General features: G+C 43.6%; 1 protein-coding gene across 1 annotated transcript in view; it reads left to right on the top strand.

Annotated features, from left to right (window-relative positions):
- Window positions 1-2,030: 2,030 nt before the first annotated feature.
- GPR87 (G protein-coupled receptor 87) overlaps window positions 2,031-13,110 on the top strand; it is a 70,735-nt gene continuing 59,655 nt past the window's right edge. Inside the window, exon 1 of the mRNA XM_078666115.1 lies at window positions 2,031-2,137. The gene's annotated coding sequence lies outside the window, so the exon portion shown is untranslated. The remainder of the gene's footprint in view (window positions 2,138-13,110) is intronic.

Raw genomic sequence — 13,110 nt, 5'->3', positions numbered from 1 at the left:
TTGCGTGGTTGTGGAGTTGAGGTAAGTGGGGTGTTAATTGGGAAGTTGCCAAGGGGCTGTGCATTTCCCTTTGTGCCATCCTGGGACGGCTGGTTGCTGTTGGACTGTCGGAGGGAGAAGGGATCACCCACACTGGCTGTGTATTTGGAGGCGACATTGGTGAAGGTCCCACGGTGTTTGGATGTTGGTTGCACATTGATGTGTTACGTGTTGCGCAGATTGTATGCTGTGTCTCCTGGGGGCACAGGTAGGACGTGTGCAGGGGATTGCCACCTACAATTGCGTGCATCCGGCTGTGGCGTGTGGTCCTTGCTTGGTATCCAGCGGTTCCTGCCCATTGTGTTGGCCGTATGGGGACTGGGGTGCCAGGGTGATAGTGATCTCCAGGATAGGCGTGGGGGTCTGACTGTGGCTGGCTGTGAGACTCCGCCGACTCTTGCGGGTGTTGCTTGGGGTGTGCCAGGGGCCAACATGTGGTGCACTGCCAGCAGCTTGGTGTGGGGTGGGATGTTGGTTGTCTGTTCTGTTGGTGCCGTTGTCCTGTTAGGCAATGATGGCCAGGATGCATAGGATGGTTGTTCCTTTCAGCCTGTAGCCGACAGTGACATTGCCAGATGTTGGGCCTGTGAGGCAGGTGCGTTTCCTGGGGGGCCGGTGTCTTCGTCTGCGCTGCATCTGTAGTGGTACGTGGGGGTGTGCCGGGTGGGTGTTGTGGCACTCTTGGGTGTCCGTGCTACATGATGAGTCGCTCCATGGCATCTGCTGTCCTTCCGATGACTCCCTGGGAAGGGCCTATTGTGGTGTAGGCTGCCGTCCGACTTCACACCAGGTCAGAGCAGGTGTAAAATTCCTGCTGCTAACGCGCCTTATCGAGTGTTTTGTGTTCTTATCGCCGATTTGTCTGGTTGTTGTGAATGTTGAGGTGTGATTTTGTCGCGGCTTTGTTCACGGGAACGCCTACTCTGCATCTCGTTAGCGATATTTGCGTGGGTGCTCTGTGGCACTGTTTTTTGCTGCTGATATCGCGTGAAAAGTGGTGCTGTGGGCTATTAGCACCTGCTTGTGAATGGTGGCGTAAATTTATCATGACTTTGGCTGTGATAAAGTACAGTTAATTCGGCAATAGCTCCTTGTGAAAATGCCCCCAAGTCCTTTCATGATCTATTTCTCATAATTCTTCAAGGTGTAGTTAGCACAATTGATGCAGGTTTGTCATTTTTCTCTCAAAAGTGTCCAAATCGGTTTATATGTCAGTGAAATGATTCAGCAGTTTATCTGCTTCATCACAAAGAACCAATTGACAAAGATGAGCGTGAATGGCATTAATGCACTAACATGACCAGGCACATTCACATATCAATTTGTGTGTAAATAAATGATGCATCTCTTTTGATATTACGAATGTTCCACAGCAGGGAAAATGTGTCTGTACATGTATGGACAGCATTTTGCCATCCCTATCTGAAGCAACAAAAAATGAAACTTAAAATGTTGCCACATTTTTTTATAAGGCGAATCAAAATGTGTGTTTCGTTTAAACTCTAGTTTCGTTGTTTCACCTCAATAAAAACCGATAAGTTTACCTAAAATGTTTTGAATGAAGAAAGGCTAATCTGCTTTATATTCAGAGGCGTCGATTATAGTGCAGCGAGTGCAGCGGTACCGGGCCCAGGGGGGTGAATGGCCAGTGCACCTCAATTAGGGCTCCCTTGTACTGTGCAATACTGGGCGAGGAGGGCATTTTACTTGTTTGCTTTAGGGACAATAGTACCCTTGCTACTCCACTGTTTATGTGACTACTTGTCCAGTTAAAACTAGGAAAGAAATGCAACATCTAAATATTACTTTCCTGCATACACTCTACAATTCCCTTATTCTGTCTGAAAGGAAGATTTGCGATGTTAGAACGGAGTAAACACATTAATAACACAGACGAAGCCCGGTGGCGTAAAGCCGGTAGTTAAGCGTGCTCTCCTCATGTCGAGATCATGTCAGAACCTGTTGGGCGAGGCGCGGTTCTCCCGTGATCACGCGGGCAGTCGATATCAAGGGCTGAATTCAACACGCAACATGCTGCGGAGGGCTCCTCGACGTTTCTAAGGCGAGCTATAATCCTTTTATCGTGTGACACGTTGAGGTGGGTCTCTCTAGTTCTTCGTAATGCCTCTTGTCATGTTTGTGTCGGGCCTTGCCACCTGGTGGGCGCGCGTGACACGGGACTCGCTGTCTCTCTACCGAGGTAAATGCCTTCATTAATGGAAGCCTAGAACGTATGCAGGGCATTTAACCGTAACAGCCGTTTGCTTTTTAACGTGCTGTTGTTGTACATTTAATACGCTCCTGATTATGAGCACGAGTCCCTGTTGTGTTGTAGCTCTTCGAAACGCGTAGAACTTAAGAATGATCATTTAAAGGTCACTAGGGCTCTCGCATATTATAGATACATCGTTAATTTATTTTATATGTATTTATTTTTAGCAAATTGTTTTACGGGCAATTCAGACAGAGTTCAATTGAAAATTAATTGAGCAGGGGTCACAGTGCCTTAGGAGCCCGTGGTGGTCAGCATTGCTGAATTGCATGGTAGCCAAAGAGCAAGGTGAATGAAATAGCCTTAATTCCAGCTCATGCATCTTTCTTCCACTACCCTACACTCCAATTGCCTTTAGCTCTCTCTTTCAGGCTCTTTTTCAACTCTTCTTACTCCCTGAGTTACTGTTTTCGTATCTTTCTCTTCCTCCTTTCTCTCTTTTATGCCTTTCCATCTCAATCTCTGGCTGAAAGTTTGATGATGGAAAATAAGTCCTGGGCCCTGAAAATGAATGACAATGCCCACCACCTTCTACCAACCGAACCAAATTAAGCACTGACTGCAGTGTCCTTTAGGAGACAAAATACATGGACTGAAGACGTATGGTTTGAAGGGTAGATCTAGTCTTACCAAACGAGGAGTCCAGACCCCATTCTGTGTTCCTCTGTCATTGCCGCTTTTTAAACAAATCACTGGAAGAATGGTCACCTAAAAAGTTTGTTATTTATGAGTATTTTGATCCAGGGATGAAACAGTTTTGCCTTCAGGCTAGGGTTAATTGCCTTTTACAGTCAGGAACACTGGACGTCCATTTGCCTTCCTCGCGTGCCCGTCGTCTGAAGGCTTATTGTTGTAGCTGCATGGTGAACAAATGTAGGTTCTTGGCAGGTGGTTAATTTGGGGGAGGCAGGTATAAGTATTATTTTATTACATTTGTAACAACTGGTTGTATGTATGCTGTACACTGGGCTCGAGTCGGGGTACCACGCGGGTGGACGGCGTCTCCCCACTTATTTTACTGGGAGCTCGATAACTGGAGCAAATGGAGCCACACATTCACTCTTTGACCTCTCTGTGGGGAGATCGGAGCCCATTCAGAACGCTGCTCACACGCTGGCTTCTCTGATGCAATCGCATTAAGGGGTGAGCGAGGGGAGGCAATGAGTCTGAAGGTGCAAGACACCATTCGTGACGTCACTTCCTGTCGTGACGTCAGCACCCCCCCACTTCTTCTTTTAGGATTTGTGCCCTGGCTGTACACGTTCCACTATGTTCATTGCGACTTATGGCGCAGGCTAAATTGAAATTATGAATTCTACTGTGGTCCAAGCACCAGGAAGTGTGCAAATCGCTTTCATGCCTGAAATAAAAAAAATAAAGTAATAGACTTATATAATTGATTTAGAACGTGTTGCTGAATGCAACTGTGGGAATAAATATTCAGTATTTCCTAAAGTAGAAATAATTCTAGTCCCAGTGACTATTTGGGCTAGTAAACGTAGGCGGTATGGATAGTGCTCCTTGTCAGACCATCAGCCCTCAATGACTAGTGTAGACAAGGTGTCTCTTGGGTGGATCAAGTTCTGCTTGGAGCATTGCTCTCTGTGTGTCTTGATTGTATCCTTCACATTGTCTGCTCAAACTGTGTCGTCCCTAACAAATCCCCATTCTTTCCCTACCCGATAAGCACACACCTCCTTTTTAACATCTATCTTCAACTAGTATGGAATTCTAATTCTATAATAGCTAAATATTGTAAACGTCTTCATAGGAATTAGCCATGACTAGCTGCTGTGTAATCTTGTATACAGCTGAAGGCCCATAGGAGCAGCAAACCCAGCATAGGTCTCAGCAGGGATCCATTTGACACCAACTCTAGCTTTCCTTTACTCTAACATGCACCAGGTTTTTAAAGCTTCAGCTCTGTCACTCGGCAATTCACTATGTCGCACACACAGAGTACATACAGACACTCACAACCCAAGAAATTACAAAATCCTAACAATCCAGAGCCTTAGTTTCAACACAAACGAATTGCAGATTTGTCCATGTGTCAAATAGGCCCAAGAGAACTTGGGTCCTCAGTCCAGATGAAACCTTCTGATGAGGAATTAATTTAGCTTTAGTGCTCTCAATACTACTGAGATGGATGTTTTGCTGCTAGGGCCAGGCCATTAATTGGCGAACAACTTCCCTTAACCAACTACTTATTTGCTTTTTGGTCATCTAACATTCTTTCCTAGTAGGGTAAGAACAGATTTGTGGCAACCATAGGACTCCGAAATTAGTGGGACTCACCAAATTAACTCAGTGATGCAGGAGAAACATTCATTACTTGGAGGACTTCATCAAGCTTTGCCTTACATGTCAACAGATCTACACTTGATGGTATGGACAAGTCATTTAGGGGTCGCCAGGGGTCGCTGTTAAGACCCCTGGCTTGCCCCATGCGCTGGCACTGCCCCTCCGACCACTGGTCTCAGAGGTAGCATAAGCAGTAGATAAACAGTCTCCTGATGATCTCTGTTTAATTTCTGCTGCCCAGACTAGCATCCACGTCTATAAAATAAATTCAGACTGGTAAATCACACTCTTAAAAAAAAAGGACAAAGTAAAATAGGAACACACATTGGTAAGCAACACATGAATGAATACATGAAAAATAATTTGTTTCACCAAAGCCTTCCCCTTTATCCTTAGCAAGAGTGACAGTGCATTTCAAGCTGTAATAAATCAAAGTGCTTTAACAACGATAACAAATACTGTTAGCCAATAACATAATTCCTAGTCAGTATATATGCCATGTAGATCAATAGAAGTGAACAAAACAACTAACTTTATCTTTTTTGAAAGCCTTTTCGTGTAATGTATGAATATATTTTCCTTTTTTGATGTACACTGGGGGCAGCAATACACCACAACCGTTGTTAGTAGACATTCTTTTGGTTTACAATGTTGTTACAATTTTCGTGTCACTATAACCCTACTTGAAAAGAAGAGAAATGCATTTCCTTGGCATATCATGCCAGCATCCCTAATGAAATACAACGTGGACCTAAAACAGACATTTGTGTTAGTAACTGATGTGTTATTATATTAGTTCTCCAAACATTAATGGGTCAAAGGTCACATGACTTAATTTCCTATGATGCCATTGAGGTTAAAGTATTTGTGATGTCGCATCCGCACCTTCTGACATTTTGGCGAATTGTCTTCCATGCTTGATGGTGATACAGAATTTAGGGCCTGATTTAGAGTTTGGTAGATGGCGTACACTGTCACACGAGTGACGGATATTCTTTTACCAGTTTAGAAGTTCCATAAAATATAATTGAATTGCAATATGGCAGGCGGGATATCGGTCACATATTTAACAGAGTAATCCTGTTTGCCAAACTCCAAATCAGGCCTTGTGTCGACTCCAAAAGTGGACTAAGGCAATGTGTTACATGAAGGACCACATAAAACAAGTACAGGTCGGATGCCTGTTTTTTGTCTGGAAAATGAGTAGTCCAGTATCAAAGCTTAGAAGTTCTCTCTAGTAGGTCCTAGCAAAGCATGGTGTATTATTGCAAAGGCTTGCATCTCAGTTCTTGGCAGTTAATATTCCATCTGCTGCTTTGAGTTTAGATTCCCTGACAAGTGACCACTGGCTATTTATAAATTCTGTAAGAGAAGCAGGAGCAAGCCTTTTTTCAGTGCTACATCAGTAGGCATCATCAGTTGTTTATTTTTGCATGTCCCGGAAGTCTTTCCGCAACAAATGTCTATGCTTTGGACAGTGGAGAATGCAGGGCAGGCAAAGGTCATAAAAGTGGAACAAGTTAGACTATGACTGAGATTGAGTGAGAAATTGACAAAGGTAACTCTGAAAAAATGTGTCCATACTGCAACCGAACCAAGGGGCCGATTAGGATGGCGGGCTTACTTTGTCTGCCTGCCATCCTGTCGTGGGAAGGGACAGTCCGCCATAAGGGCGGGGGTCCCGTGCGTGGAATTAGGATGCACCCGCCACAGTGCCGGGTGCATCCCACATTTTTAACATTGTGACGGGCGGTGCTTACAGCACCGCCCGCCGCAATGCTAAAAATGCATGTTGTGCATTTCAAAGCACAACATCACAGGCACCGCGCGGTGCCTGCCATGTTGTACTTTGAAACGCAGTGGGGTACCATAGGTACCCCCCATGTGCACCTCCTTCACCCTGGGGGCCCGCAACGGGCCCCCAAAGCAAAGATCGTATGCCTTTCGCCGTGGAAAGGCATAGGACTGCAGGCATCGTAATATGGTTGGCGGTGTCTTGCAGACACCGCCACCACATGTACGTACTTTGAAAAGCGGCGGACGGTCTTCCCGTCTGCCGCGGACCCCCCAGCCATCCTAATGTGGCGGGGGTTCATTTCAGTGTGGATGGCGGGTGGATTGCCCCCGCCAGGCCGGCGGTGGCTACCGCCAGCCTGGCGGAAGCAATCCGCCCACCATCCTAATGGGCCCCCAAGTGTTTGTGCGCTAAAATCTGAATTTCTTTTTTAAAACTGGGTCCCTATCACGCATGAAGTCAATGGCACTCACTAATACATCTGTAAGTTGAAATAAGTAATACATAAATTGCATACTGACCTTGGAAGCTCCCAATACAGCTCTTAAATTGCCATTCCAACAGGTTTTCAGATTTCTCTTATTTTAATGGAATAATTCTACAAACTTGGATGTTGTCCCTGCTTCTCATTGCCATTCAAGATAGCAGGTAATGTGCTGGGAAATGTACCAAGCTATGTGAAAGCCAATGGTTCAGTCAACATAGCATTGAACAGCCCAATGTGCCTTAAAATACACCAATTGTATCACATACTATGAACAGCCCATCCATGTGCCTTAAAATACACCAACCGTATCACATATGCATATAAACTATTGTATCACAGACAGTATGCACCCAATGTTAACTACAAATACTTTTAGCTGTTCCAACTATCCAAGACAGATATGGACATTTTAACACAATACAGCTCACCATTATGTGAAAGAATATATCCATCATCACCTTCACCACCAAACATGCCTCTCTGGATGACACTGTGAAAAGTCCCTTTGAAAGAAAGAGGCAGCAAATAAGTAGAGGAGCTTCATTGAGTTCATAGGTACTCGGAGGGAGCCTGAAAGCCAACTGCCCCGTTACTACAACCCAAACAATCTTCACGAGAATGCTTTAATGTTTTAATAACATACCAAGTAAACAAGATGCACCACATCTCCCTTCCTTAAATATCAACAAACTGACCACTTGAAAATACTAAATGCGATAGTCTAAGAAAAGAACATTGTTAGCAAACAGTGAATCAATAAAGTAAATAAGAAAAAAATAATAAAGAAAGAAAGAAATGGAGTCTCACTAAAAACCGCTAAACGTAAATAGAATTGGCATCAGTACCTTACAAATCCCTCTATCCACTTGAAAGCTCAACACAAACTTTTCTGGGGCATTACATGTGTTAATTAAAGGCAATGTAAACAACAGAAGGGGACTAAAAAGGGACAATATTTATTGGGGTCCAGTGTACCTGTCCGAAGAACATGTAACCAAGAAATTGTACAAAGTTCTCCTGTGAAAAATAACAATTAAGTAGCAGAGTCTCTCTCTTTGCAATGACTTATGAGATTGACAGTCAGGGAACCAGATGACCACATATGAGGGTTGAATGAGGCCATACTAACTTGACTTTGGTTCTCGGTACCCCTCATTTCACCTTTTAATAGGGTGGCTAACCACACGAATAAAGGACTCTTAGTGGATTAACCAACCTTTTTTAACACACCCTGCTCACTACTTCACCCTTTTCTAGGTCCCTCACACGCTCTCATATCACGGCAAGGAACAAAAGATCTCCATAAAAGTGTAACACTCGTTGTTACCCGTCAGGCATTGCAGCGCCAGCTTGACGTTGGAGCAGGAAGCCGATGATGAAACAAGACAACTATAGGGCTGAATGAAACATGTCATCCAGCTTAATATTAGTTCTGTTAATTAAAGGCAACTCTTTTACCTTTACCCCACTCTGATCTTCCATATTCTTGGTGAGATGTGATAGAACTCTCATTATTTGTTTTGGGTTCCACACATTACAGTCATGTAAAAGAACAGTACACAAATGTATCTTTCTAACATGCAATGGCTTGGAGAATTTTGTTAGACCTTTGCTACTCCTTTACCTGTTCCTCACACGCACCCCATCATCTATACACAAACTTTTCGAACAGCACGCTGACCATCTCTCTCCTCCTTGTCCCATGATTGGCAACTTTCTACACTCTAGGATAACAACACTCTTTATTTTTTATCTCTCATGACTTTACACAGAATCTTACCTTGAACACTGTGATGGGTAGTAAGATATGTCCATTCTAATTTACCTACAGCTCTCTTCCAGTTGTTGCCATGAAAGAGAGCCAACTTCAATCCTTCCTTCAGTGTTGTATTCTACCTCTCAACTAATCTGTTACTCATTGGATAATAAACTGCAGTGTTTATGTGATCCGCACAATTTGTCTCCAAAATAATCTTTCATGGCATGAGATATGGACTGTTACCCATTATCAGTGCCCGTAAGCTTGGGTATGCCTTTCCTCTCCCTCAACTCTTCAAGAAACATGATCACATCAATCACAGTTACTTCATTGGTAAATAGGACTTCTAGACAGCTACAATAATAACCAACAGTCAACAAAAGCATACTTGGGAGAAGCACCTAACACATGTATTTGTAAAGGGCACATTCACCCATAGGCATCTTGGCGCTGAATAACACATGTTTTATTGTTACCCAACTCAATAATACTCATTATTTTGGGTGAATGACCTTTACAACGCGGTAGTTACACCACAAAACATTTACATAGCGGTCATTACAACGCAAGTCGTTACAACGATTTGCGCTGGATGGCGCTCTAAACTAAGGAATAGTATGATTTACTATTCCTACACCTTCGCTACTGTGACACACACTGGAGTAGGAATAGTAAATCATACTATTCCTAAGTCCAGCACCTCTAGCGCAAGTCGTTCTAACGACTTGCGTTGTAATAACTGAGATGTGACTTACCATGATGTAAATGATCACGTTGTAATGGCATACATTTATTATATTGACCTCAGATAGATGAAAGGCTGAGTGGACCCATCGGGATTTGAACCTGTAATCATGAGGTCGAACCCAGTCCTCCACGGGGCCGTATTAATCCACTGAACCACCACACCCAGCTTATTCATAACTTTTACAGTCATTATATTCAATCCAATGTTTTTACCATGGAAAGCTTTTTGGTCTGTTTCTACTGAGAAAATTTCACAACTTTCTAAGATTTATCCCTCCAAGCACGTGATAAACAACCTCTTATGCTTCTTTTAATGCCATAGTTCAACCTTGGTCACCAATACACAGCTCTGACTCCACGTTTAGTAGCACTCATTCCGAATGTGTCCCTCGTGAGCCAAATGAAAACACAACCCCTCAATACTTTTGGGACAACCCAAAGCTCAGCTCCTAACCTTTTAAAATCAAATTCCATACAACAAACAGTTCCTTAGTAATGTTATGTTATGTGTTACTTTATAGTGCATTAATCACATGTGCGGGTATCCAGGCACTCTGTAGCAGGTGTGTGAAGTAGGCTTGTGGACTTACTAGAAAAGTCAGGTCTTCACCTTCTTGTGAAAGTTAAGAAGAGAGAAGGAGGCTCTGATGTGCTGAGGGAGGGGTGATTGATCAAAATATCGAAGACAAAATATTGTGTGGCCAATATGGAGAATTTGTGTGTGGAGAATTTCAAGTACAAGAACATCATGAAAGTAAGTCTCTAGTGGTAAGCAGAACTTTACTATGTCTGACCCCACATATAAGTACCTTGACAATATATATCTTCAAAAGTGCGTTGCCATGGTGTTACGAATTGTAAATCTACACTTAACTATTTGCACTTACCGTCTTGATTATTTTGTCCTCAATATTTTTGCCAATATATTTTGGCCACACAATATTTTTGTCCTCCATATTTTGTCAGACAATTGTGCGATGTCGTTCTGGCTGTAGGGCCCTAGCATCAGAAGGTATGTCCCCACTCCGCTTTTGTGTAAGGATGGGGTGGATGCTAGTGAGAGGCTGGCTGAATTGAAGTTTGTCAGAAGGTTTGTGAAAGTACATTTGTTGTTCAAGTAGTAAGGGTTAATGTGTGAAGTGGTTTGTAGGTGTGTGCACTTGTTTATCAGTACCCATGGAGAGCCAGTGGAGTTCCCTCAGGTTAATGGCTACACCCATACTTAAGAAATGCGTCTTTACTCTGCATTCACTGGCATCCCCTGCTGATAACAAAGACAAACAATCCAACAAAATGTTCTTGTTCCTCGAAACGTGCACCATGTTGTAAGTTTATGCCATTCATTCTCATTACCCAAAAGGAGGTTCTAGCAGAAGTTCTGTCAACTCTTTTCACAGTGAGAACATTCACTATGCGATGATGATCTGTGAGGATTTTGAATTTCGTTCCCTATAGAAACCTTCTGAAATTAATCACTTTTCACCAACTTGCCAAAGCTTTCTTCTCTATGGTGGAGTATAACAATTCAGTGTCCTAAAGGTCTTTACATGTACACTATGATAGCCTCCTTTATTTTAGAGTATTGCACCAACAGTGGGCCAAGGCCCACATTACTAACATCCATGCTAATGATGCTCTTGTAGTGTCTGTTGAAAGGCTTAAATGCAGGAACAGTAGCCATATAATTCTTTAAAGCAACAATTTAATTTTCACACTCTTTACACCATACAAATTTAGCATTCTTTAACATCAATTTTTGCATGCATTTTTAACTTACCTGTGAACATGGGAATGGAACAGGAGTAATATTCTACTAGTCCCAAGAATGATTGCAAATGATCCCTAAAGTGTGTGGATGGGCTTCTTTGATATCTTTTGCTAATTTTATTTTTTGGGACACTCCACTTTCATCCAACCAATGTCCGTGACACTCCACTCCTTTCACCCCTATTTTGCATTCCTGTGTTATTGTCAAACCACATTTGATCAAGATGTTCAAAAACCTATTCAGGTTAATGTTATGAATCTCTCTACTCTCACTAAACACTAGAGGTCTGTTCGGGAAATAAGTTATGTTTGTCTAACAACAGAACAATCAATGCATTGCTGTGTGAAAAACAGCAGAGGCTGATTACAGCCCAAAGCGCATCTGCTTGAACTTTGGGTTTAACAAAGGTCAGAAGTGGTCACATACTGTCTGTTGAACTTGGCCCTTTCTACAGGGTCAGCCCAAACTTTTTGCTTTCACCGTCCTGTTTTCTAAACCTGCTTTTGTTGGCTTTTAGGACTCTGCACAATTTACCACTGCTAACTAGTGCTAAATGGACTGCGCTCTCTCCTTTAAACATGGTGAAATTGACTTACACAAAATTGGAACATTTAACAAGTCCCTAGTAAAGTGGTACTACATGTACCCATCGCCCGTAAATTAAATGCTACTTGTTGGGCGGCAGCACTTATTGTGCCACCCACTTAAATAGCCTTTTTAAACATGTCTAAGGTCTGCCATTGCAACCTGTGTGTGCAGTTTTAAACTGCCATTTCAACCTGGCAAAATAAATCTTTTGTCAGGCGTAAACCTTCCATTTTAGTACATATACCTCACCCCTAGGACAGGCCCTACACAGTCCACAGGGCAGAGTGCAGCATATTTAAAAACAAATGGAAATGTACTGTTAGAAATGGGATCTCTGGTTGGCTAAGGCTTGCGCCAAAGCCAGGCAGAGATCCTATTTCTAACATTGGTGATCAGCGGTGGGATTAGGACTTGTGTTTGCGCAGTACCACAGCGACAACTTGCTTCATTACAAAACTCTGCATTCACATGGAAAGGGATTATTGTGTCTAAGTTGGTTCTAAATGTCATTTCTTTGGAAATGTGTTTCGTGTGCACTATGAGTTTGGTGTCCTGCCAAGGACAGAAACCAGTGAATCTGGAGGAGAGACTGCCCTTGAACCATTACGCTGGTTCTTGGGTTGGCCTACAGTGGGGACTTAATTGGCATGGAGTCACTAGCTCGGGAGGGTAGATCATCCCCTAAGTGCAGTATGAGTTTTCTGGATTCACCAGTAAGGGTGGGATCCAGTGGTGGCAGCTAAAGTGTGTCCAGTGCATGAAGTCTCCGTCCTGTTCCCAGAGTATGGTACCTAGTGTTCAGTAAGAGGGGTGCAGGTTGAGATTCAGGGGCAGTAGATACTGTCTCACCAGTCTGGGGGGGTTGATGAAAGGTGTGTTGCACTGTACGAGTGAGTGTGAGTTCTCTGAAATAAGGAGCTTGCTGGATGATTGGGTGCGTGTTCTCTGAAGTAAGGAGTTTGCATTGGGGAGTGATTCCAAAAGGAGTGACTGAGGTGTCTTCCAGCGTCCAGAGTGGTGGAAGAGGTTCAGAGTAGCCCAGCTAGGTCCCGGTGTAGGGGCACACGTCCTGTCTCAGAGGAGAAGGAGTGGGTGGGACTGCGTGTCTCCATGTGCCCAAAACCCTGTCTCAGGGCCTGGATGGTTTCTTTAGGGAACACCAGGTTGGGAGCCTAGGCTGTACTGATAAGCCATTTGAGGAGGATCTCCCAGTGTCTAGAGAACGTGGAGCCTTTGTAAGCAGGGCTCCAGTAGTTCTGGTGTCTGGCGGTGCCACTCCAGTTGGGAGGGGGCCGAAGTCCAGATGGAGGAGTGAGAGACGGAAAGAGTCCCCAGTGGGAACCAGTGGGTC

The sequence above is a fragment of the Lissotriton helveticus genome, chromosome 11 (assembly GCF_964261635.1).
Source record: "Lissotriton helveticus chromosome 11, aLisHel1.1, whole genome shotgun sequence".
NCBI classification, from domain to species: Eukaryota; Metazoa; Chordata; class Amphibia; order Caudata; family Salamandridae; genus Lissotriton; species Lissotriton helveticus.
The sequence above is the reverse complement of the archived record's forward strand: the minus strand, read 5'-3'. Positions and strand labels throughout refer to the sequence as shown.